Genomic DNA, 27,105 nt, shown 5'->3' on the forward strand with positions numbered 1-27,105 from the left:
GGCTAGGAGTAGAATATCGTAAATCAGTACGAACTAGGAGTGCTTAGAGCTCCGGAAGCGGGTGAGAAGTCCTAGGAACGCCTGTGAGAGTGGTGGGAAACGCAGTGCAATGATCATATTTAGGCAGAATGAAGAAAGAACCCCATGAGGTAGAATGAGAGGGTTTTGTAAGAGGAGGAGAACGACAATCATGGGAGAACATTGTCAACAAAGCTAAATGAGCGGACATGTGTAAGAAAAGGGTCTCCTTGGGATGGAGTCTCACATCGGGCTCCCTGTAGGGAGCCTGCTCCTCCCTCTGCCTGTGTCTCTGCCTCTCTCTCTGTGTGTCTCATGAATAAATAAATAAAAAATCCTAAAAAAAAAAAAAAAGAAAGAAAAGGGTCTCCAATTTCAAAAAGCTACAGAGTGAGCGGTCCAATGCGATAAGGACTCAAAAGGCCCACTGGGATTAAGAATATAGAGGTGGTGACAGCTTCCGGTGCTTCGATGGGAACTGAGTGTTCATTGAAAGAGATTAAGGTGGGACATGAATGGGACATGAATTCAGAGGCACAGAGCATAGAGTACTTGGCAAAGAAAGAAAGATCAAAAAATCATTAGCCAAGGCTCCTTCTCTCTCCACCACAGAGGGAAGTGAACAGTCAATGGAGGACTTTGTTTTTCCTTCATAGGATGAGGATATTTATAAACTCAGGGGACAGATATAGAATTAAAGGGAAAGAAAAAAAGAAAAATAGGAGAGAGAAAAGAAATTAGTACTGATTGAAAGAACAGCATGGGGTTCTGGCTCTCCGATAGGATGCCAGACTCTGTACCAGCCACGGGGGGATCAAAGGAGAATAAGGAAATGTCCACGGCGTTAGGGAGCCATCGAGCCGGTGGTAGAGACTAATCTGCGATCCCTCAAATTGCAAAACGATGGATGGAGTTCAATCAGGCCTCTGATGAATGAAAAATGATTCAAACAGAAGGCTTCATGGGTGCTGAGACCTTACGGGGGCTCTGAGGGTCCGGCGGCGGCGGTCCAGCCGAAGGGTGGAGGACAAGGCTTTTCGGATAATAGGACCAGTGGGAGCAGAGGGCGTGCAGTCATGCAAACCCACCTACTTGTGCAAATCACTAAACTGGGTGCCCTCGGGGAGGCAGAGACATTCAAGTAAGAAAAGGTTGTTGGCCCTACAGCGGCCTACGGAAGATTCCAGGGTTAGAAAGGAAAGCCAAGGATGGGAACTGGCGTTAGGCGGATGCTCAAAATATAATTGTTCAATAAATAAACAGTGCTCTGCTGAGTTAATGGCTCTGACTCCCTCCCTGTGGCTCATCTATTCTTAATATTCAGTCGAGCAAATAAATAAAACACTGAAGTTTCCATCTGAACCTAAACTCCAACATTTACTCCTCAAAAGCTCTGACCTTTGATGTCGCCATCAGGTCACTAACGCCGAGCTGGAAGGTGCCTGGTGGATCCAAGGGGACGGAGGCTCGTGTGGCTCCGCCAGTTCCCGCGTCGGCTTCACGCCTCCCCGGGGCGCCTTGTAAATGAGGAGCCCAGGGACCGTTTTGGGTATGACCAGGCCCCGCTGGCCCGTGACAGTCACGGACCCCAAGGGGGAAGTCCGGGGACACGCGGCCGATGGCCAAAGTAGGGCTGGGCCACCACGGATTTTAAACACGCGGTGGCCTTGGAGCCCGTGGGCGTCGCGTCTCACTGGCCTCCCTTGGGCCCTGCCTGCCGCCCGGGGTGGCCCCCAACCTCTCGGTGGCACGGGTCCGAGTCAGCGGGTTAGGCCGGGTTAGGCGAGCAAGACACACGGTTCACTTCGTGCTCACAACGGGCGTCTGAGGACGGGGCGATTACTCCGCCCACCTCACGGGGAGAAACAGGCCAGGAGGGCTCAGCAGCGCAGGGCTTGGCCACGGCCTTGCAGCCAGGGGGCTTTCGCCTCGTTTCGTTCCTGACCTTCATCGGGGGGAGTGTGGTTTCCGACCCTGGCCGTTCGCGGGGCCCCATCCGGGGACAGTGATCGTGCAACACGCACGTGCACCTTGACCTGGTCCAGGTCAGTACTCTGCGTGGGGCCCACGCCCTGGCGGGATGGCGATGCGGGGCCTGCGGGGTGTCGGTCGCCTCCTGCACCGGGAGCTCCCCCCCCCCCCCCCCCCCCCGTCCGCGGGCCGCCGCCCTGCAGGCCTCCAGGCACCGCACCTCGCCCTGAAGGGCTCCCGCAGCCCGGCTGGCTGGTCCCAGAGGGCGTCGCCAGGCCTCGGGCATGGCCTCCCCTGGGCGCTGCTGGGCTTGGGCGCGCTGGGTTCCATCCCCAGCCACCAGCTCGGAGTCCTGGCCTCGTTACGACTGTCGTGAACACAATTTATGGACACTTCGTGGGTGGGGGGAGCCGTGTCCAGAGCTTTACAAACACTGGGGCGCCCGGGGGCTCAGGGGCCCAGCGACTGCCTTCGGCCCAGGGCGTGACCCCGGGATCCTGGGGTCGAGTCCTGCATCGGGCTCCCCGCAGGGACCCTGCTTCTCCCTCTGCCTGGGTCTCTGCCTCTCTCTGGGTCTCTCATGAATAAATAAATAACATCTTTAAAAAAAAAGAACTCTCCGAGCGAGCATTACTGCAGTTGACCTGCACCCCACTGATGGGAGGGTGTGGTGACGGGGCCCCCTTCCCCTCCCCTCCCCAGAACCGGGCGCTTTCTCCTGAGGACGTGGGGTCTGTCCCCGTTCCTAGACTCGTCCTCGGAATCCCCTCCGGCCACCAGCACGAGCCAGAGTGGGTGGCGCACCAGCCCCGAGCCTCTGTCTGCACGACCCTGAGCACCTCGGCTTCACCGCCTGTGCCTCTGCTGTCCCCACCCGAAGGACGTGACTGTGTTTCAGGGAAACTGCTGGAGGAGAGACGGTGCGGCCTGCAGAGCCCAGCCCACGGCGGGAGAGCGCACAGGAATGCGCTGTGATGCGTGCGGGCACCCAGGCCGCCGACACGCCGGGGACGCCACCTTTCCATGTCCTGCAGAAGGACACTGGGGCTCGGCGCGCCGGGGCGGCTCTGTCGGGTGTGCGTCCGGCTCCTGCTCGGCTCATGATCTCAGGGTCCTGGGATCGAGCCCCGCCCCGGGCTCCTGCTCCGTGTGAAGTCCGCTCGAGATTCTCTTTTCTTTCCCTCCCATGCTCCTTTCTCTCTCTCTCTCTCTCTGTCTCTGAAATAAATATATAAAATCTTAAAAAAAAAAAGGATCCTGAGGGTCAGGGAGGCTGACCTTTCATTTGTGACCTTTCATTTGTTGAAAGTCACATTAAGGATAGTAAGAGTGACACCTGGTACTTGATCCCGGCACGTCCAGGCTCCTCACCAGCACACTGCCCGGTCAGCCACTGGGCTGGGGACGTGCCCCACCCCCCTGCCGCCGCAGCCCCCATTACCGCCCCGGAAACGCCAGCTGCCTGCAAGCTAGTGGGGGGACTTCTGAGACCTGAGCAGTCTCTGCTCCTAAAATGCACCTTCCCCTCCAGACTTCATCAGAAATTCTGCGAGTGAAATCCCATGATCTGTGGGCTTAAAGCAGTCCTAGAGGACGTCACCGCGTTATATGGGTGATAAGCCCAGGTGGGGAGCAGGGCAGGAGGGCTGGTCCTGAAAGATGGGGCGCCAAGTCCTCACAAGGGTTCTCTCCTCCTCATAGGCCGGGCAAGTGCAGAGTAACCTAATCCATCTCTGCATAAGAAAGGAGGCTCCCAGGTTTTAAGCCAGAAAGGAACAAGGTGTTTCATTGGGAGCTTGAGGAAAGAAAAAAAAAAAAGAAAAAAAAGAAAACCTGCATCTTTTGGATGAAAGGACCCTTAATCTTCAAAACACAAACCGGTTTTCCATACCAAAGCTCCTTCAAACCTAGGAAGTCTGCTGAGGCCTCAAGTCAGGCAAACAGCTTGTGTTTTGCAGATTAAGGAGCCTTTGACCCAAAGGATCCATTTTTGTGGGAATCTAAAGGCAGGGTATGGTCTATTTCTAGCTGCTGCGCTCCGGGGACGGGGAGGCTTTAAATGCGCTTGGAGAAGGTGGCCGCTTCCCCGCAGGGACCGGGGCTGCGTGAGGGAGGCGGGAGGATGAATGACCGAATTCCTAAAGGACATCTCTGGCCCCAAAATACCAGACCTGCTTCCTTTGCCGGGATGCCCCAATATTCACTATAGGATCAACAGGACTTTGAAATACTGAGAGTTCTTGCAGGAGGGAGGAGGCCAAGGCAGCATCTCTACGGGGCTCCAGAACCTGGGGCCACACCAGGACATCCCATCCCCACAACAGCCTGTGTGGTCTGCAGGATGAGGAGACTGAGTCCTGGAGTCCTCGCTTCCTAGGCCAGGAAACGGACTCCCCGCGGGGCGGTGGGGAGGCCAAGATGATCCCAGTGGGGTCTCGGTCCAGGCTGTCTCCTAGATCTGGCCCAGCCCTAGGGCAGTCAGCGGAGAGAAAGCCTGAAGCAGCCTCATTTACGCGGTGGGAGACAGAGGCAAAGAGCAAACTTGGGGATCCTTGCAGCTCACAGCCCATTGGGAGGCCCCGAAACAGGCAGAGTGACCTTCCTCCGCCACCTGGAGGCTCATACTCTGCTCAGGGCAAAAGGCAACCTTAGCTTAACAGCACCCGACCCCGACCCCCAGGACCCTGTGAGTCTATTTAACGCGTAAAAAATCCCTTTGGAGACATCCTTCATCTCTACCTCCCTCCCCAAGCTCTAGGTCAGCGATCATCCCCCAGCGCGCGGCCGCCGGTGAGCACCGGAAGGGGCTCACGACTCAGGTTTTATTACATGGTAATAAGTGACCTTTCCCAACGACAGCGAGGCCCGTCGAGGCCCTGGAAACCTTGCTTCCAAAACTCCTCGGAGCCTCACACTGTGACCCCCTCCCAACCTGCAGGTATATATTGGGCCCCTCCTCACGGCCCCCTGCAGCTCTTCCTGCCCTCGGGGGGCCTGTCCTCAGCTTTAATAAAACCATCTTTTTGCACCAAAGACGTCTCCAGAATTCTTTCTTGGCCATTGGCTCCAGACCCCAACAACCTCCCGCATCATATGGAGGGTAAATTCGAAGGTGCCACGAGGTTTCCCCGCCACCGGACCAGCGGAGTCAGGAGGCCTCCGTTCTAGCCCCTTTCCTGCCACCACAGCAGAGGCAAGACACCGTCTCTGGAGCTCGGTCTCTGTATCTGTGGAATCAGGAAGTTTGGCGTATGTTTTCCTGGATTTCTTTCAGATTTAGTATTGTGTTGAGCTAGGGCTCTATAGTGGTTGAATAAAGAAGAAACAGAGAGAGAGAGAGAGAGAGGGAGGATGGAAGGAGGGGGGAGGAGGAGGAGGAGAAGAAGGAGGAGGAGAAGCAATGGGGTCAGAAGACTAAGGGTGAAGGAGGGAGGGAAAAGGAGAGGGAGGAAGAGAGGGAGGGAGGGAGGGAGGGAGACAGAAAGAGAGAAAATAGACCCAGCTCAATTTGGGCTTGCCTTAGATGAGGGGAAATTATGCCAGGCAAGAGGGACCGAGTCTAAGAAAGTGAATGGATTTGATTTGTCTAAGCCTTAGGAAAGCAAATATTACCGAGATGTTGGCTGACCGCCACCGACTTCCAAACAGAAAATGGCTTCCAGATATACTGTGGGTGCTCAGCAGGGTCTGTTAGAGTGAGTGATGGGGTGGCCGCGCTCCGCCGGAGAGACGGGAGAAAATTATAATGTTCTCCCGACGGAGACCAACAGAAAGAGCCAGCCCAAGAGGCAAAGAGAAGGCCCCAGCTGGGCCTCCCTTAAAAGGCTCAGATAATTTACACAAAACCCAGAAGGGCCTCGGGAAATGGTTACCCCCAGATGGGTCGAGCCAAGTCACACAACGTTGAACGCAAGGGGAGTCGGTCAAGTGCACAAGGCCCTGGTTTGGGCGTCAGGGGGCCCGGGCTGCAGGCCCCGCTCGGGGGCTGGTCCACCGTGTGAGCCGGGTCAAGGCTCATCCTACCCCCGGGCCTCAGTCTGTCCATGGAGGACGCAGTTGCGACTTTCAAATGGTCTCCAGGGCCCTTCTGACTCAGCCATTCGGTGATATACTGTGACCGAACGTCGGTGACCTTCACCCGTTGGACAGGTGCTTATGGGACACCCGGGACGATGGGGCAGGAGGTCACAACATCCACACACCTGCGGCTGGCTGTGTGTGAGGTGAGCAACACTCGCCCAAGGTGGGGAGTGACCCAACGGCGCCCTCTGCTCTGGTCCTCTATCTCCAAGAAGTTCAGGATCCTGACACTGCAGGGTTTGGGGTGCACCTTGTAAATGATGACTACAGGGAAGGCTCCCTTCAGCCCCACACGGTTCCATGAGGTCAGGAAGTTGTGCAGGTCTCACCTGAGCCTAGCAGCCCTGGGTGGGGGGGAAGGGGGGGTAAGCTCTCATTAAGGGGAAACACGTGGGTAGAAGTCTACTGAGTTACACATCAACGTGTCTTACTGGCCTCAGGAATCTTGAGTCAGTTGAAAAGAAAACCCATCAGAAATGTCCTGCTGATACTCTGACCCCCGTTGGGTCCAATAAGCCTTAAAGAGACCAAATCCAGGGCTTTGCTTCGTGAAAAGGCAACCGAGGCTCGCCCAGGGTCCCACAGCTAGTTAATGGCAGAAGCCAAGAGCAAAGACCAGGTCTTGAGGCCTCCTCCCGCAGACTATTTTTACAACTCCGAGCATCCTCTCCTGTTCCTCGGAGCATTGATTTTTTTTCCGGGGTGGGGGTGGGGGGGTGCAAGGGGCATAAGGTTTGGTTTGGTTTTGTGTTGGCATCAGGACCATTTCCAGGGAAGCCAAATTTCCACATGGAGCTCCTCATTATCAGGAGGGAGCACTGGTACCGAGGGGGACCCGGAGGCCTCCGGGAGCACCATGGAGGGGATGGAGGGTGGGAGCCGGTGCAGGGGCTGCGCGGGCGGGCGGGCGGGCGGGGAGCACAGGGAGCGGGAGCGCTGCAGTCAATGCAGGGCTGGAAACAAAGCAGTGGTATTGATTTGAAAAGGCAGCTCACTGAGGTCGCCGCTGCCAGCCTGGCTCTTCCTGGGCGGCTCTCCTCTCTCCTCTCTCCTGTCGGCCACCCTCAGAGGCTCAGAACCATCTACTCTGTATGCAGGGGGTGCCTCGCAGAGACTCGGGACCAGATGGGATGTGTTCACCTGACAGGATGAGAGAGAAGAGAGAAAGGGAGGGAGAATATGAGAATAGCAGAGGATGGATCCCCCTTCCCCTTCTCGGATGAATATAACAAAGTGAACCAGGGGAAGAGTCTGGCGGGGAGGGGGGGGGGCAGCTGCTTCTCTAGGACGGAGGACCGTGGGGGAGGACGGAGGAGCGTGCGACCTCCCCACCCCCAGGGCTCTGTGTTGAAGCGAACGTTCCTGCTCCCGGACCAGCACCCTCATCCCACCCCTGCCAAAGCCTTGCAGGGAAATAGATGCTCAATAAATGTCTGATGAGCAAATACTCAGCCTCGCCTATTGATTTCATCACATTAGTCCTGAGGGACTTGTGTGAATCACCACTGCTTCGGGGGATGGGAACTCGAGAGTCCAGGCCTGGGAGCGAGTTTAAGAAGGGATTATGACGACGCATAAGGGATTATGACTTTCACGGGAGTGGGGTCCCCAGTCAGCCCGGTGACCTGACTTCTCAGGCCAGATCCTTCTACGACATCCCCTCATTTCCCAGCATCAGCAAACGGTCTCTCCCCCACCCCTGACCTGTGAAGGTCAAAGGCAACACATCCCACATCCCGGGGCCAGCATCCCTGGGTTTGTGACCTTGGACTTAAGGATCAAGTCCGAATATCTTAATTAAACTCCTAAGCCTCTCCCTTAACTAGGAGGTTCCCTAACCTTGTCTTTGTGTTCTTTCTCTCTTTTTTTTTTTTTAAGATTTTATTTATTTATTTGAGAGCACCCACGCAGAGGGAGAGGGAGAAGCAGGCTCCCCGCGGAGCAGGGAGCTCGATGAGGGGCTCGATCCCAGGACCCCGGGATCACGCCCTGAGCTGAGGGCAGATGCTCCACCCCTGAGCCACCCAGGGGTCCCCATTTTCTCTGTTTTTCCCCCACCTCAGCCTTGTCTCCTCCAGGAGCCTTTCCTACCGCATCACCCTGTTCTCAAATCCTGTAGCTTGGACGGGATGTCACTGTTCTTTGTCCTTTAGAACACATGCCGCCGTCCCACAGCTCCTAAATAGCACCCCGCAGTGGGAAGTGTTTGAACCCAGGAGGCCTGGGTTCCAATCCTGACTATCCACCCCGCCCCTTACTATGTGCCCTTGGCAAGGTGACTCCTCTTTCTGAGACTCAATTTCTACCACTTTTGAGACAAGGACATGTGGCCTTGCTAAGGGAAGAGTGTCGGGGCGCAGGTGCAGCTCTCCGGGGCGATCACGCCAACCGTGAGGCTCTGATTCGTTGCTGGCGTTCAGGTTCTGGTCTGGTCTCGTCTCTGCAGTGGAACCTGCTTGTCCTGGACCTCAGCTAAGCTTCGGTCATTTACGATGGGCCAGGGACTGGCTAAATGCCTTCCCTGTACTTGCAGGCCTCCGTCTCCCTGAGCTCCTAGCCCCATCCGGGAAAACAACACCCACCAGGGCCGCTGTCCCCTCGTGGCCGCTCCCTGGCCATGGCCCTTTGGTTTTGCCGTTGCTTCCAGTTTCTGGAGTTCAGTGGCCACTTCAGAAATGGGAAAGAGTGGACTAGAAGGATGCTTCCAGCTCAGAATAGGAGGAAGGAGGGAGGGAAGGAAGGAAGGAAGGAAGGAAGGAAGGAAGGAAGGAAGGAAGGAAGGAAGGAAAAGAGGAAGGAAGGAAGGGAGGAAGGAAGGAAGGAAGGAAGGAAGGAAGGAAGGAAGGAAGGAAGGAAAAGAGGAAGGAAGGAAGGGAGGAAGGGAGGAAGGAAGGAAGGAAGGGAGGGAGGGAGGGAGGGAGGAAGGAAGGAAGGAAGGAAGGAAGGAAGGAAGGAAGGAAGGAAAAGAGGAAGGAAGGAAGGAAGGAAGGAAGGAAGGAAGGAAGGGAGGGAGGGAGGGAGGAAGGAAGGAAGGAAGGAAGGAAGGAAGGAAGGAAGGAAGGAAAAGAGGAAGGAAGGGAGGAAGGAAGGAAGGAAGGAAAAGAGGAAGGAAGGGAGGAAGGGAGGAAGGGAGGAAGGAAGGAAGGAAGGAAGGAAGGAAAAGAGGAAGGAAGAAAAAGAAGGAAGGGAGGAAGGGAGGAAGGAAGGAAGGAAGGGAGGGAGGGAGGGAGGAAGGGAGGGAGGGAGGGAGGGAGGGAGGGAGGAAGGGAGGGAGGGAGGGAGGGAGGAAGGAAAAGAGGAAGGAAGAGAGGAGGGGAGGGAGGGAGAAGGAAGAGGGGGAAAGGAGGGGAAGGAGGGAAGGAGAGAGGAAAGAGGAAGGACAGACACGAGGGGAGTGAGGGAGGAAGGAAAAGGAAGGGAGGAGGGAAGGAAGAAGAAATTAGGGAGGAAGGAAGAAGGGGGTGGGGCATAAAGAAAACAAGCTTCTCTTCCCAGGGGGACAGTGGGTCCCACTCATCTTGTTTTCCTCCAGACCAGGAACAGAAAACTTTTCTTTAAAAGTCCGGGGAGTACATATTTTCGGTTTTACGGGCCTTACTGACCACGTTCCGAGCCCCCAGTGCTGCCGCCGCAGGGGAAGCAACCAGACGGTAAGGAATGGGCACGGCTGTGGGGCAAGACAACTTTAGTGGCAAAGCAGGTGCGGGGCGAGCCTGGCCCCCCTCGGACATCCCTGCGCCCCCCTGCTCCCCGGCTTGGGGCCCCCCCAGGAGCACCTTCAGGGTTTCCTCCCAGAAGACGCCCTGGGAGCCAGCCTCCCGCTCCGGATGCGGCCCTAAGGGGGTTTCGTTTATTTATTTAGAATCCGTGCCCCACCTGCCCCCAGACACAGCTAAAGTGATATTACAAAGTTAAATAAGATATAAATCAGGACAATTAAAAATAAAAATGGAACAAAGGATGGTTAAAACTGAGCGAAGGAGAGGCTACCGGCACCTGGGAAGAGCTAATTGATCTGGATTTAGTTCTGAGGTGCCTGGCAGCTGAAGTAAAGTGAAGTTAATTGGCCCCCAAGGGGCTCAAATCCCCGAGTAGGGTCTCATTAGCATCAACCATCTACCAGGGAACAAAGAGAGGCTGGCGGAGAGGTGGGACACGCACCCTGGCCGGGGTGTAGGGCCAGGAGCCCCCGTCCCCGTCCCCTAGGCCCCCGCTCCCAGGCCAGGCCCAGAAAGGACACCCAGGTCGGGGGCGGCCGCTCGCCCAGAGGGACAGGCTCCGAGACCCACTGACACCGGCTGCGTGGCACTTGCCGTCGCGCCAAGGAAACCCCAGCCCTTGCTGACCTCCCTGAAGGGCAGGTGCAGCGGGAAGCGAGCCTGGGGCCGGGAATCCCCAGCGCCCATGGGGGCTAAAGGCCAGCCCGGCCCTTTCCCTTCTGTCCTCAGAGACGAGACAGACAGGCAGGTGAGAACCCGGGGGGAGGGCCCGGAGCGGAGGAAGCCAACGCATCAAGGCCTAAGGACACGAGTTCAAAGGTCCTTAAAAGGTCCGCATGGGAGGACGCGCATGGGGTGCTCAACAGGCGCCAGCGCCGCCTCCCTTCTAGATGTTTCAAGGCAGGGACCACACACAGTCCCTTTCTGCCTCCTTCTTGGGTACCTCAGCCGGGGTTCCCGCCCTCCGTCCGTCATCCTGTTGGGTCTGCTGCTCCCAAGTATTGGGAGGGTCCCCTGCAAGATTCTTAGGATTAGATGCAAGGGCTGGGAAGATGCTACAGACCCTCCAGGCAAGCATTTCAGGAAGCCAGGGCTGTCAATGGGCCGGGGGAGGGACACGGCTGTAAGCGGGTACCCGGATTTCCATAAAGTCACTTTTTCCATAAAGTCACTTTAATTCATATAATGGGGGGGGGGAAGCTCCCCTTTCAACTGTCTCCGATCTTGATTAAGTTAAGGGGTGAAAGCCTCATTTTACTGCTCCTTTGTATTAGCGTCTCTGTAGCATCCCACAATATGCCTTCTGACACAAAGTGGGCAGCCCCAAAGATTAGAGACGCTGGCAGGAAAGAATCCAGTGAGAATGTATAGGCCAGACGGAAACTAGGAGGTCCTCGCACCCGGGGGCGGGGGGGTATTTTGTTTTTAAAAATTTTATTGATTTATTTGAGAGAGAGAGAGAGAGAGACTGAGCCGCGGAAGAGGGGCAGAGGGAGGGAGAGAGGGGGAGAGAGAAGCAGCCTCGCCCTGAGCAGGGAGCCCGAGGCAGGACTCGATCCCAGGACCAGGAGGTCAGGACCCGAGCTGAAGGTAGACCCTCTACCAACTGAGCCACGCAGGTGCCCTGCACTGTTTTCGCTTTCATTGCATTATTTAGTGCAAATAAGGCTTTCTGAGAAGGATTTTCTGGCTGTGCTCTGAGAGTCCCTATATAACCGTACGCATTTCTGTAGGAAGCCCAGTAATTTAAGGAAAGCCAGGAAGTGGCCTAGATGGAAGAAGAGAACTTGTGAGGCAAGCGGGTACCTGAAAGGCCGCATTTCAGGACTATTGATCTAAGCCGATGCCTTTGTTTCAGGGACAGAGCAACACAGACAACGCCAAGGCCAAGGGCCTGCACCAGGTCTCCTGTAAGAAGCGGGGGTCCCGGCCAGATGGGTCTCACTCTGCACCCCCAGCTGCAGCTCCCCCACTGACCCGGGCGACACCGTCTCCCTTGCCTACGCGTCCACCTGCGTGTCCACACACGGGGGCTCTGCGGCGTCTGCACGCGGCCTGCAGCTGGACCCAGAGTTCCCATCCTCAGCCCCCGAGACACGTCCACGCGGGAGACCCACAGGCTCCCCTCTGTGACACACGACCCCCGTGGTCTGTGAACAAATTTAACCCCAGGGCGCCTGCCGGGGCCCGAGATGGCCTCCGTCCCGATTCCCAGGCCGCGGCTCCTCCGAGGGCACCGCCCACACCGCCCTCGGCCCGGGCTGGAAAATCTGCACCCAGAGATGGGCAAGCAGCCTCCGCCCAAGGTTCTGGAAGGAGACTTCTTCCGCTCAAATCCTGGGTGCTCCACTAACTCTGTGACCTTGGCCAGCCGCTTGATTTCTCCTTGCCTCAGTTTACCTATCTGTACAGGAAAAATTAGCAGAACACCCGAGGCTGTCGCCTGGATCAGACCAATCAGGGCCCCGCAGCAGCGGGCAGGGTGCTGGGAGCAAGGCCGTGCGCACTGAATGCTCCCCAGGAGCCGTAGGGCGCGGGCTCCCACCGAGCGTCCCCAGGCCACTGGCACGACCTACGTGTGGGCTGTGGCGCTGTGACCCGGTCGAGAGGCACCAGGTGCGACGGGAGAGGGCCCCGCAGCCGTCCAGAGCGCAGGTGCACAGAGATGGCCGCGCCGCCCCCGGGGAACGAGATATGGAGTCAGCCAAGGGTGAATTCTAGAAGAACATCCGATTAAAAACACATCAGTAGGACAAAGCTGGCTACACGGTCGCGTTCTTCACGACAACAGCCCTGAACTTAACAACTGCTGCGCTCCCTGCCGGGACCGCGCAGCCTGCCCGCCTGCGAGCGTTTCCCACACCGGCTGCATTTACATGGACCTGCGCGGCTGTGGCTCTTCCCAGGCCTTTCCTCCTCCTGCACGGCTCCCGGGTTGAAAGCCAGCCCTGCCCCTTAAAACCTGCAAGCCCATCTTTCTTTCTTTTTTTTTTTTTCAATTTTACTTATTTATTCATGAGAGACCCAGAGAGAGAGGCAGAGACACAGGCAGAGGGAGAAGCAGGCTCCATGTGGGGATCCCGACGCGGGACTCGATCCCGGGACCCCGGGGTCACGCCCCGGGCCGGAGGCCGACGAAGCCCATCCTTCTCCATCTAACACACGCTCCTGGTTGTTCCTCATCTCCATCTCTGCAGGGGCTTCCCGACCGGGTCCGCGGTCCTCGCTCCTCCCTGGGTCCCGAGAAGCCAGGGATCCAGCAGGCACTGAGACCTGAGAGGCTGCGGCCTGGCCGCATGTCCATCCCCGGCGCCCGCGCTCCCCGCCGCCCCGGGCCTTCCGCCGGAGGCAGTCCGCGAGGTTCAGACCCCCACGAGGTTGCCTCGCCGTCCCCACCACTAGAAATGCTCTTCCTGGACGTGCGCCCCTGCCGGACCCTTCCTGGACCCTTCCCAGGCCCGCGGCGCCCACCTGGGGCTGCCCTGCCTCTGGCGCAGCGCACCTGCCCTCAGCAGCAGCAGCAGTGGGTCTTCCCTGCCGAGCGGCAGGGCCGGGGCACGTGGGGACAGGTCAGGCGGACAAGTCAACACGGGGGTGGGGGTGCGGTTCCCCAGGAGCCGCCTGCTGTTCGCTTCTCTCCTCGCACAGCTTAGGCAGCATCCCTGCGTCCGCTCTCCCATAGCTAAAATGTGGATGATAAGCGTCTTCCCTAACTCAGAGGGGGGCAGGGAGAAGTTTTTGAGACACTGCCTACAAATTTCACTATGCCTTGCACAGAGTGGGAGCTCAACAAATATAAACTATTATTTGGGGCAGCCCCCGTGGTGCAGCGGGTTGGCGCCGCCTGCAGCCTGGGGTGTGATCCTGGAGACCCGGGATCGAGTCCCACATGGGCTCCCTGCATGGAGCCTACTTCTCCCTCTGCCTCTGTCTCTGCCTCTCTCTGTATCTATGAATAAATAAATAAAATATTTTTAAAAAACTATTATTTGGAATATATATATATATATATATCTCCTAGCACTCTCCATACTCTACTTGCTTAATGTTATTAATCTTTATCCTGAATGAAACGTAAAGGCCGTATGGTCTGTTCACTTTTAAATCATCAGAACTTAGCACACAGTAGGTGCTTAACACGCTTACCCCCTGACTACACTCCTCCAGAGCACGAATATACCCATTTTTTTCATTTTAACCAGGGCCTCTAAACACAAAGAAGCACCTTCCCAGGCCTGCCCGTCCAGTGAACAGAGCAGCGCATCAGTCGGCTGCTTTTCCTTCCCAATGCTCTGGTTAAAAGGCTTACCATTCATGTGGGGAATATAAATAATAGTAAAAGGGAATAGAGGGGAAGGGAGAAGAAATGGGTGGGAAATATCAGAAAGGGAGACAGAACATGAAGACTCCTAACTCTGGGAAACGAACTGGGGGTGGTGGAAGGGGAGGAGGGTGGGGGGTGGGGGTGAATGGGTGACGGGCACTTGAGGGGGGGACTTGACGGGATGAGCACTGGGGGTTATTCTGTATGTTGGTAAATTGAACACCAATAAAAAATAAATTTATTATTAAAAAAAAAAAGAAAAAAAAAAAAGGCTAACCTGATGCCCAGTGCTGAGTTTCTGAACCCACCTCCCCCTCCTGGTTTCCGGCATTCAACCTCCAACCTCAAAAGCCGGAGCCACCCAAGGTCCCGTTGTGCAAAGGCCTCTGTTTTGCTAAGAGGGGCACTGGGTCAGCTTCTCCCTTCAGCCTCCTCTGCTCACCCCTGGTTTAACCTCACCTCTGCTGTGGCTTACTGAGCCCCCCAGAACACAGACACGGGGCCTCAGGTCCTCCTCTCCACCCCACCCGACCGGCCTCCTCCCATCACCTTAACATTCCAGCATTTATTTCTTCTCTGCACGAAAATAAACAAAGGGCCTTGTTGACAAACTTCTGAAAATCAGCAAGAATCCATGCAATGTGCCGGATGCAGTTATTTCTAGAAGCCAACCTGATCTCCCGCAGCGAGCGAAACCCAGCCGGGCTGAGGAACCCACCACCTGTGTCACGGAGCATCCACACCGCGTGTGCACACGCACACACGCACACACGCACCTGACTCAGCTGGTTCGCGCGGACGCCCTGCCCAATGGAGCCACGTTACTGTACCTAAGAACAGTTCCAGACCCTGAACCACACCGTCCCAACTTGAGTCCCGTGAATTCCATCTTGGACGTCAGCTCTGTCTTTCCATCAACTCCCTTATGACAAGGAGGCCTTCATCACGGGGGTGACTCTCGGGGGAGAGAATTCGCTTTCTGGGCATCTCTAGGAAAAGCAACGCCAACGTCCCACCAGTTGCAATAGTTCCAATGCCTCCCGCCCTAAAGGAAAAGAACCGTCTTACTAATGATCCAAAGGACTTTCCAGAAAGAGGAAACCAAATCCTTTCCGTCGGCTATACTTCACCTTTCCAGCCATCCACCTCCCTGCCTGCTTCACAGCGACGCCCTACGCAGCCTCGGGGAGGCTTTTTCAACTTCTACATCTTAGGAACAGCAGCTTTTGCTAAAGTCTCGGGGACGGCTGCTCAGTTCTGAATCTGGTTTTATACAAGGACGTTAAGGGACTCCTTAAAGTTCACCAGCAAGTGGCGCAGCAGGAACCTGCACCTTGGTCTCCTGACCCAAGTCCACCTGGGCTCCCTACTCCCTCATTTCTGCTCCGTGAGCCTTAATGATGACAGTTAACATCCATGGGCCCCTTCCTGGGTGAAAAGTCTACCTTGATAAACTCCTGTGATCCAGGGGACTCTAGGAGCTAATCTTATACCCACTTCACAGATGGGGAGATGGGAAAACACCTAAGTAAGCTGCCTGCTGTGGAGGAGCCGGGCTCACAGCCGCCCAGGCACACCCTTCAGCCCCTAAGTGCTGAGCTTCCTCAGCGCGGAAGCCGGGGCTGTAGGCTGTGTTCTCTACTGAAATTCATTTAAACTCTTGTGCTCCTTCACTACATCCCGCAGCCCTGCACACAGAAAATGCCCTCGATTCATTTTTAATTACCTAGAGGTTCACTAAACTTATTACCCATTTAGTGATGACCTACTACGGGCCGGACCCGAGCAAGATGTTACAGAGGATGACGACATGCACAAAGACAGGATCGCTGAGTTGTGAGGTCAAACGTGGACTGAGAAAGAGACTGTTCTGTGTGGGGAATAGCGTCAACATCGGCCCTTCAGACTACATGGCCACATCAATTTTTTAAAACCAATTTTTTTGACCCACATGAAGTGTTCTTGTTCTTGGAAAGGGCATTGAGCGATACAGAAATTGGAATTACCATGACCAGCATTTTGTAAGGGAAAGTACTTTTTAACCGGAAACATAAAACAGAGAGGACATAATCTTAAAATAAAAGATTGCCCTTCACATCTAGACATCAAATTTTAGACCAGCATTTGAGAGCCATCAATTTACAAGACTTGGACAAAGGAGAATGGCATCGAAAGGCACAGCCATGAAAGGAAAGCTCGACGTGCAGAGGCTACCGCAACAGAAGGAGGTGGAATGGACGTGTGCGGGCATCGGCCTTCACAAACGGAGAAAGAGGCTAAACATCTCAGAGACATTTCAGACCATGGAGTTCTTGCTTCAATGGCTCTTCCTTCAAGGACTTTTTTTTTTTTTTTTAATGCTATAAAACATGAAATTACAGAAAATAAAGTTTATGTGTTGTTTCACTTTGGGGTTCTATCTCTGGTGGGTCGCCACGGAAGGCAGCCTCCACGATGTTACCTTAGGTATCTCCTAAGAACCCACTAGAGTCCACGTGAAGGACATTAACGGAGGCCAGAGGGGCCCAATTTCCTCCCAAATTCCCATCTTCTCCCCTCGGGGCACCAGGAAGTTGCCCACGTAGACTCTCTTCCTTACTCAAGATGTGTCCCCGAAAAGGCTGAAAAATATGCTTAGCATTCTATCACCGATGACCTCTTTTCTAGAGTTCTTTTTTTTTTTTAATTTTTATTTATTTATGATAGTCACAGAGAGAGAGAGAGAGGTGCAGAGACACAGGCAGAGGGAGAAGCAGGCTCCATGCACCGGGAGCCCGACGTGGGATTCGATCCCGGGTCTCCAGGATGGCGCCCTGGGCCAAAGGCAGGCGCCAAACCGCTGCGCCACCCAGGGATCCCTCTTTTCTAGAGTTCTAAGGAATATTCTTGCCCTCAGGAGTAACCACAATTTCTTCCTTGCTCAGCCTCTCCGTCTTTCCCAGAACTAACCAGATATTCCTAAAATGCCATTCTAGATAGTGAGGAGATTAAGCGCAGACTCGGGCACACTGACCAGGCTCTGGCTCCCGCTGTGGGGCTCACGCTCTAGCCAGCCTTGTTATTGGGTCTGTGGGTTTTCTGGGACGAATGTCAATGTGAAGGGCAGGTGGGGGTTGGAGTTCCCACAGCAACAGCACACAATTCTCCAGATACTAGCTGGGTGTCCTATAATCCAACTCAATTCTTTTTAATTAATTAATTAATTTATTAATTTATTTATTTATTTATTTTTGAGATGGGAGTTGGGGCAGAGACAGAGGGAAAGAGAGAATCCTAAGCAGGCTCCACACCCATCATGGAGCCTGACAAGGGGCTCGATCTCATAATCCTGAGATCATGACCTGAGCTGAAATCAGAGTGCAGAGCTCAGCCTCCAGAGCCACCCAGGTGCCCCAATTCAACTCAAGTCTGACGCTACCCCCAACAGGCTTACGGTTGAGTCCTGTAAGGCTGCTCCTCCTCCATTTCATTTCAGAGGCTGGTCCCAAGTCCAGGTTGTTACCTGTGCTTCTAACTGACCAGCTACAGGCTGGATGTTCCAACAACTTGCTCCAGTTCAGGACGCCAATCCCAAACCCAGGTTGCTACCTGTACATCTGACCAACTAGCGGTAGTTCGGACATCCCCACTGGCCCCTTCTTGGATTCAACTGAATTTGCTAGAATGGCTTCCAGAACTCAGGAACCTCACTTACTCATTAGTCCATGGGTGTATTATAAAGTCCATGGGTATAAAGTTGCTGATTCTGCAACTTAGAATCAGCTGGATGGAAGAGAGGCATAGGGCGGGCGTGCAGGAAGGGCAGGGAGCCTCCAAACCCTCCCCCCCCCACACACACCCCAGGTGCACCACTCTCCCAGCACCTCCACATAGTCACCAACCCAGAAGCTCTCCTGACTCTCTCCCTCTGGGTTTTTACTTCATCACACAGGCACGACTGATTCTATCAGCCAAGGTGAGGGATTCAAGTTCCAGGCCCTCTCCCTTCCCTCGAGGTTGAGGAGTTGGGCTGAAGGTTCCAGCCTCCAATCACATGGTTGGGTCTCCTTGGCAACCAGTTCCTATCCTTAGGTGACATCCAAAAGCCACCTCACTGACATAATGAAAGACGCTTTCATTGCTTCTTTTCACTTAGGAAATTCCAAGGATGACGGCCAAAAATAAATTTCTTATCATTCGTTACGACATTACATTGGACTGACCACTTCCTTGATTGCATCTATCAACGGCTCCCTCCTACCTCCACATGTCCACTCCTGGCTATTGCCACTGTATCCCACTGTTCACCATGTCTCACTCTCCACGCCTCTTGCCAGCATCCCAGCCTTTGCTTTCTAGATCACCTGCACACGCTTCTAGCCTGCCCCAATGCGTTTGACCCCGTGTTACTTTTTTCCCAAGCCAATCCCTCTGCCAAGAATGCTTTCTCTACCCTAGTCCCACTCCTAACCTAATAAACCCCTACTCCTTAACATTCAGTTCAAGATCATCCCCTCCTTGAAGAATCCCCTGGTCCCCTCAGGAAGTGGAAACCACAGCCTGTTTGTGATTTTACGGCAACATTTATTACGCTACCCCACGTGTGGGCTTTTGAAGGGTACGTGTGGACCTGGCCTTATTCCTGTTAGGATCACCCACCCCAAAGCAGGACCTGGTGCATAGCCTTCATCCACCAAACGTCCCATAAATAAATAAACAAAAGGATGAACAACCAAAACGAAATAACACATGGAAAGCATGAGTGAACATGCTTAGCATGAGGGAAGCACCTCACAATTCTAGAGCACGTGGGCTTTAACCGAACCATTTGATCCTGGGGCTTTCCCAGCAAATCTAGGCTCGGAGCGTCTGAGTGACTTGCCAGGTTAAAACGTGACAAGGTAAGGACGTGAATTCAAGTCTCCCAACGCCAAGTCCAGTCTCCCTTCCACACCAAACGCTGTCATTATTAAGAACTAACAATTTAAAAAAAGAACTAATGAGAGTTTGTCCGAAAAACCCCAATGGAGGATCTAGCTTAGAAGAGGGCACAGTCCCAAAGACCGGAATGGATGGTCCTTTACGAGGAGGGTCGGCACCCTCCTCGCTGCGGGCCGGGGAGCACCGCGGGCCGGCGGGCACTTGGGAGAACCGGGCCTTTAGGGAAATGACCACCGGGAAGATACTGGAAACAGGTTTTGCCAATTTCCCTGATTTCGCCGACGGCCAACCCCATTTCCTGCACTGCATTCCTCGCTACAGCCGAAGTTTCAGCCCTTGGAGAGAAGCCGAGAGGTTTCTGCAAATGTTTTCTCTTCAACAGATGGAGCAGAAACCGAGAAGCGTTACAAGGAAGATGGATCGGTGCGTCACATTGGCAACAATAAAAATACAGCAACGGTTAAAAGCAGTCGCAGTTAAACAGAAGTGGAAACCCAGGGTTAGCCTAAATCTTTTTTTTAATTAAAAGTGAGGGAGGATTTCAAAGTTCTATTTCAGCCCCTCGGAGCGTCGAGGCAGTGAATCCGGAATGTTTATGTGGCTGGGCTGCGTGTCGGGGTGTCGGATGGCTTGAGATTTACGGGTCCAGGTCAGAGCCTGAGCAAACCCCGCAGAGTGGGAAACCGGGAGGACAGGCGCGGGGGATGGAAATCACACGCGCAGGAAAACCCGGGTTCAAATCCCAGCTCTGTCCCTGGTGACTGCAAGCGGATCACGAAACCCTGAGTGTCAGTCATGCCATCTGCAAAACAGGAAGGCAGGGCCTGCCTCGGGGACTCCCTGCAGGCTCTGGGTGAAATAATGGGGGCGGAACACGGGAGAAGTCATCCTCTGCAGGTTTTTACTTACCCTGCACCCGCCACAGCCACCACAAAGGTTACCCTAAGTTACCCCAAGTTTCTGTATCACAGACACCTCTGGCATTCGCCTCTTCTTCACTCGGGCCTGCTTTAATATCTAGATGAGCACTTCACCAACTCTGGTCTCAGGACACCTGACATGGGCACATCTGGACGCTTTTCAAAAGATTTTGAAAAAAAATGCTCTTGGGGTTAATAACTTACGGAAAAGGATCCGTGCAAAGCACGTAGCCATGTCAGCACCTCCACCCTCTGCCTCTGGGATCCTCTCCCCCTACAGCTCACACAATCCACACGCTCCTCGCCCCCAATACCGGCTACACAGACGTACTTTGCTGGATGATTATGGCTCTAGCTGGTACAGACATATGTGCTACAAACACATGCATATATCTACACATCCAATCCATGCATTTTAAGAAATGCATGTGAGGAAGAAGAACGCACGCATCCCCACAGGTCCATGAGCCCGTGGGTGTGTGCACGCGCACACACGCACACACACACACGCTACTATACTCACGCGCCAGTACACTCAGGCCAAAGAGATGTAAACAAAGTCTTTAATATAAAAAAACTCCATTTCAAATACCAGTCCTGATCACTTCAATTCTAAGACCCTTAGTTGACACATCTTCAAAATTGAAACTGTAATATCTACAATAACTACTTATAGTTGTAAAATCAAATATATTACCATCCATGGAAGCCCTTATTCCATTGTCAGAAACACTGTAGGTGCTCAATAAATGTATGTCAAGAGCCGCAGAATCGTTTGTCTATCTTACCTGTTCGAAAAACATTCATCTCCACACAAGGTCATCCCATCTGAAGGCAGCGAGGAAGGAACCCATGAGTACATCCAAATACAGTCATAGGCTCGTGTGAAAATGATCCAGACTCAGGATTCAAGAGAGCAGCACACACACGTGTACCTGCATGCGTGAGTATGCACACGCGCGTGCTCATGGACACGTGTGCACACACACAGCTCCCGTGCCATAGAGCCAGAAGCGCTGCACACCCTACCCCCCTCTCATCCAGGTTCTCCCTGCACCTGTCGAAACACACGGCGGGATCTGAGGTCCTGTGGGACGATCTGGAGGGCACAGTCCCTACACACGAAACGGATGCCAGGTCTTAAACAAACAAGACAAAACAAAAGACTTGGCGATATAAGCCAAGACTTCAGACACAATACGAGCAAGGGCACAGATGAACAATGGTTTACATGTGTTTACAAGAGGAGGGCCTGAGAGGAAAGACGGTAAGACTGGACCCCTGAGAGGAGAGGCCTAGCATCCAAAAGACTTTTCTAGAAAGCTCATAGACATCATATGGGAACCCCCATCGCCCCTACCCTCCTGAAGTTTACAGTCCCCAACAAGAAGGCCAGCATTTAGGGGGCTATTTTCTAAAATGCCACCATGGCTACGTTTGGCCCACATGAAGCATTACAGCAGGGGATGGTCAGTCAGCATGAACGAACACGTGAATTCCTCTTTCGCTTTGAGCTTTCCATTAAGTGTTCAGTTTAGGTGTCAATAAAGCCAACGGTCACCCCACCAAAAACCTGCACAATGTTCAGAAACCCCACTTGTCTCCACCAGCAGCGGTCACCGACGGTCTATATGTTGGCACTGATTGGACTAGATATTCACCATTAGTGTCATTAAGCTTTAGAGCTCCTTTATGGCCACCTTTCCCCTGCACAAAGTTTCTTAAAAATGTTTGTGTTTTTAATGCTATGTTAGTATTTTCCGTGAATTGGGAAGCAGGGTGGACCCGATAACCATAAAACGCCATTCTCTTCTAAAAGACTCTAATTTCATGATTCTATGATTTTTAAGATGTGGTGGTACCAAGAGTTGATTTTTATATCCCATGAATATTACATTCTATGAGTCTATGAGATTTTTGACACTAGTTTTTATTATTCTAAGATTCTCTGATTCTAAGGCTTGATAGATCCTAAAATTCTACAGCTATGACTCTGAGATGCCAATATTATAAGATTCTGACATTTGAGCTTACAACTCCAAGCCACCATTACGTACAAATGTGATTATCAGACTCTTCCCCATGAGACAGACGGAACCTAAGCCAGAGTCAAGGCAGCTGTACTCGGATGTGGAAGGTGGGGTGGTTGTGCACAGAGAGAAAAATGCTCACCTAAGACCAGAGCTCCTAAGACACATCTCACGGCTCTCCAAACACCTCCCTTGGCTCAGTGTCCCTTCCACACCCCATCCTACGGCCTACCCAGAGATGAGAATATTTGCTGCTGGAACACAGGCGATGCAGAGGCAAGGCTCAGCTGTTTCTTGCCATTTTATCCCCCAGCCTCTAGCACAAGGCCCGAACACAGAGGTTCTCAATAAACACGCACTACTGGATTCACCTCAATAAATATCACGCGCTCTTGGATTCACCTCCTTTTCCTCCTCTTCCTCCTGCTTGTCTTTCTCCATCACCTCTTACCAGGGTGTTGGAACTTCCACGCCCGTGAATCACACAATCCTCACAGGAATCCAGTGGTGGGTGGGTTATTATCCCCCTTCTACTGACGACAAGCCTAAGGCCCAGAACGACTTTCCAAAGGCCACACAACTAAAGTGAAAGAGAAGGGATCAAACCCAAATTGTCTGCTCTGAGCTCAGTCCTCTTCCTTTATTCCATGCTGCCTTCTAAATGAACGTTCTTAGCGATAATTTAAAAATAACCAGAAAACCGCTACCCAGACAAAGAGCCTCCACTTCCCGTTCCTGACTTTAACTCTGAATTCATTTTCTCAAATCCACACCAATTCTTATCTCGGAATTTCCAATAATCGAGGACCTACCACACCCAACTGTTCATTTCATTCTTGAGCCTTTTTTTTCCCCTCCTCTTGAGAGTGCTGTACATGGCATGTGTTTATTTTTCAATTAAAGCAAATTAAACTTAATTTTGTTTTGAGACTTTATTATTATTTTTTTTTTTTAGAATTTCACAGCCCACGGTGAGATAATTGAGATCCCGCTGTTTCTGGAAGCACTATTTAGAGAGCAGGACTAGAACTGGCACAACCTTGGAGGAAGCCATCCTTAATCCCTCCCTCCCCTTCGCCACCCGCCACGGTCACCTCGCCAATCTGTCCAATTCCTTGCCACTGTCCTGCCCCAGAAGGTCACGCACGTGTCATCCGAACCACAACCTGCCAAAGGGCCACCGACCCCGTCTCCCCTCCTTCTTGTCTTAATCCCAGATCTGGTCATGTCAATCCTTCTCTTAAGAGTCATTGACAATTTTCTAAACACATATTACTTAATATGAGTTCCAAGGCTTTCTACGTTCCATCCCCAGGTTATTTCACCAGCATCACCCTGAGCATGTTCTCCAGTCACACTGAACTCCGTCCTCTCCCACTGTCCCCTTGGAATGTCCTTTTTCCATCTACCCAACTGGCTATCCGACCTCGACGGCTCATGCAGACAGACCTCCCCTCCATCTCCGGACAGGCTGTCTATGTTCTAATTTCAGCAGCAGCTACTCTCTATTATCTCAGTTTGCACATCTGTTTCCTCATCAAACTGGCAGAGCTTTAGATCAGGAAAATGTCCTATTCATCACAGATGGTCCAGAATCTGGAATATAGTAACTCCTCAAAAAGAAATATGTTTTTTGGGGGGGAAAAAGAATGAGAAGAAAGCAGGAATAAACTAAAAAGAGAGATAGAGGAGAATAAGGAGGGAGAGAAAAATAAGGCAAGAAGTTAAGACAATAAAGGTAGAAGGAAGGGAGGAAAGAAGGAGAGAGAGGGATGGAGGAAGGAGGGAGGGAGGAAGTAAGGAAGGTAAAACATTAAATCTGGGAAACTACCCTTACTATCGTTCTTTATAATAATTTTCTTCATATGACCATCATGCTTGAAATAATAGAGGCCATCAGAATTGCTTATAAAACATTTTTCCTTATGCATAATATTCTGATTTTTCAATGGGAGGCATAGTTGTCATGTGTACAGTCTCCTAAACTAAGCTGTATAGAATTATTAGTAAGAATTAAGTGAAAAACATAGAAAATTGAAATGTTGTGGTCAAAGAACTTTGAGAAAGCTTGAATCAGCTTGAAGATCTCCCCCATCAAAGAACTTGGCTGGAAACTTGAATTTGCTTATACGTAACCTGATTTCCAAGAAGAGGGTAGATCATGAAGCGTCTCCCAGTTATTGGATCACGCTACACAAAAACTCCTTGGGGGAAAAAAAAACTCCTTGGAGTTTTTGAAGAACTAGTGCACCATGGGATAGGATATGAAAATGCTCTGCCGATGGAAGGACGGCTGTCTGGGAGTCAGGGATCAGGGTCCTGGGTTAGCATCCCTACTAATAAAGACTGTGGCCTTTGTCACATGCCGTGACACTCCCCCCAGTGGAGTCTTTGTTTCCTTATCTGAAGAAAGAGGTAGGTTGGACATAATGGATTGTAAGGTGTCTTCTGGCTCCATTCTAACGGTCCTGTGATGAAGAGGGGACACAGGTGTGGTGTCATGTCTTTGTGTCTACCATCTGCTCTCCCTGGAAGGTCCCCGTTCCACGTCCACGAGTACAGGCCCCTCTCTCCAATGACACCGCCCCTCCTGAGCCCTTCCTGGGCAACTTGCAGTAGCAACCTTTCACTCCCAAGGTTTCCTAGGGAAACATTCCATTTCTACAAGAGGCTGCCTTGAATATAACTCATACTCTCCTTAATTCATTTAATCTGTTGATGGCGATTCTATAGGTCATACGTTGTGATTACAAAGGTGGCGAAGGCGCAGCCTCACATATGCCTTCTGTTCCTTCGGAGCCCTGGGGGATATGTCACAGTCTGAGACGGTCTCCCGAAGAGCTCAGTACAATGACTTAATCTAGGACAGAATCTGTCATTTGTAAGTCCACTTTAGAGTCCATTTAACGTTTCAGCCAGTAATGTCAAGTCATTTTTTTAGAGCCTTGGAACTCCTTATTCAACTCCTACACAAAAAAGTAATAAAGCAAAGCAGACAAAGCGGCTGCTCTGGCGCAGACGGCATGGTGGCCAGTGTCACCTGCTCAGCGCCTCCTATGCCCGCGGTGGACCTCCTTACCCAAAATTAAAGACGAAGATGGGGTCGGAATGAAAGTCTTCTGATTCCAAGGTGGTAGCCTTGGATCACGCTACACAAAATGTGTTCAGGTTTATGAAGAAGGAGCTTCAGAGAGTGTTTGGGAAGAAGGATGCTTTCCAAGTCATGGTACGCAAAGTACAGACATGTGAAATGATTCTGGGGGATACAGAGGTATCCCCCAGATCCTGCTTTTCTTGTCAGGGTGCAAGAGCCACTTTAACATGTATTAGAAAGTATAAATCATTGACCTAATCGTTGGTTTTTATGAGTAGCACTGCTCAGGCCAAGGCCAGACAAAAAAAAAAAAAAAAGAAAGAAAGAAAGAAAAGAAAAAAAAGAAAAAATGAAATCCTTTTAAATGTGATTTAGGACAAGTGACTTAGAAATTTAGCAAACTCTGCATGAAAGCATGTGCCCCTGCTCCTTTTCCTACCAAGAACCGCTCACTGAGCCCCCGCTCCTGCTACTTAAAGTGTTCATTACCCACAGAACGCCCATTCATCAAAGAAATATTAGGCGATGCAGGTTACATATAAAAGACCGAAATTCACTCATAATCTATCACCCAAAGATGACCACTCAACTATCCGGGTGCATCTGATAAAAGTGGCACGCCTCACCCGATATATATCCTACCTTGTCTATTTTTTTAACTTACTAGTTCCCCCAAAAAACACGCCCGTGTCGATAAACACCATCGCCAGGGCCGCCTACTGAGCACCTGGGGCACGTCGCTGAGTCCTTTCCGCGCGTGGAGTTCCCTTCTCAGAGCGAAGCCAGCAGGGAGGTATTGCTGTGAGCCCCAGTTCACAGATCACGTCCCCGGCCTTCGCCCCACTTTCTAACTGAAAAATGTGCTCCTCCTCCACATCCTCGCGACCGTAGCTATCCCGTGACACTTTGTTCTGTGGTTTCTTTATTTCTTTTATCCCAAACACTCTCTGAAGCTCCTTCTTCACAAACCTGCACACATATAACTAATTTACTTCTCAGAACAGGGTATTTCTTAAAATGGAAGGATCTAGGGGCCCCCGGGTGGCTCAGTGGATTAGGCGTCTGCCTCCAGCTCAGGTCATGATCTCAGGGTCCCGCCTGAGACCTCAGTCCCATATTGTGCTCTCTGCTCCGCCGGGGAGCCTGCTTCTCCCTCCAGCCCTCCCCCTCCCCCTTCCCCCAACCCCTGCTTGAGCTCTCTCTCTTTCATGCTGTCTCTCAAATAAATAAAATCTTAAAAAAAAAAATACACTGGGATCCCTGGGTGGCGCAGCGGTTTAGCGCCTGCCTTTGGCCCAGGGCGCGATCCTGGAGACCCGGGATCGAATCCCACGTCGGGCTCCCGGTGCATGGAGCCTGCTTCTCCCTCTGCCTGTGTCTCTGCCTCTCTCACTCTCTCTCTGTGTGACTATCATAAATAAATAAATAAATAAATAAATAAATAAATAAATAAATAAATAGAAAATGGAAGGATTTGTACCTTTGTTTTGAAAAATAGGATCAGAGGCAGAGACTATGGTTGCAATAGGGATAGAAATCGTGATCTAGGCCCTGCTCCCTCTCAGGGGCACCTCCTCCCCCTCCCTGCCCCTTGGTCACCTCCGCGCAGATGGTCGTCTTACTGTTCATGCAGCTCACCAGGCCCAGTCCCACCTCAGCGACTGTATTTTTCTGCTCTATTCTTGCTAGAATGTTCTCTGCCCAGAAGAGCCTGGCTGTCCCCCACCCTCCCTGCAGATCTCCGCTCTGATGCTGCTGCCCTTGCTCACGAGGCGAAAAAGCACGGCCTCCCCAGCCAAGCCACCCCTCCGCACCTGATGCATGTACGTTCACTTGTTTGCCTGTTCATAGACTTGACCCCTGAGAGAGGATCCGCCCCAAGAAGGCAGGGGCAAGTCAGTGGAGCCCACTGCCGAGGGACTAGCTCCCACAACAGCGTTTGGCATAAGCACTCAGGGAATGACATTTATTTGTTTGTTGAAATGAAAGAACGAAAGCCACATTTTGTAAAGACATGTGCCTATGGAAT

At 52.5% G+C, this 27,105-nt stretch overlaps 1 protein-coding gene across 2 annotated transcripts in view; it reads right to left on the reverse strand.

Moving 5' to 3' along the window:
- Positions 1-27,105, reverse strand: part of BRINP1 (BMP/retinoic acid inducible neural specific 1) — a 167,199-nt gene that overhangs the window by 128,506 nt on the left and 11,588 nt on the right. Inside the window, exon 2 of one of the 2 annotated variants that reach the window (XM_072842552.1) lies at positions 7,065-7,209. The exons of the other annotated variant lie outside the window; for it this stretch is intronic. The gene's annotated coding sequence lies outside the window, so the exon portion shown is untranslated. The remainder of the gene's footprint in view (positions 1-7,064; positions 7,210-27,105) is intronic. 2 annotated transcript variants of the gene reach the window in all.

The sequence above is a fragment of the Canis lupus genome, chromosome 10 (genome assembly GCF_048164855.1).
Source record: "Canis lupus baileyi chromosome 10, mCanLup2.hap1, whole genome shotgun sequence".
Lineage (NCBI taxonomy): Eukaryota > Metazoa > Chordata > Mammalia > Carnivora > Canidae > Canis > Canis lupus.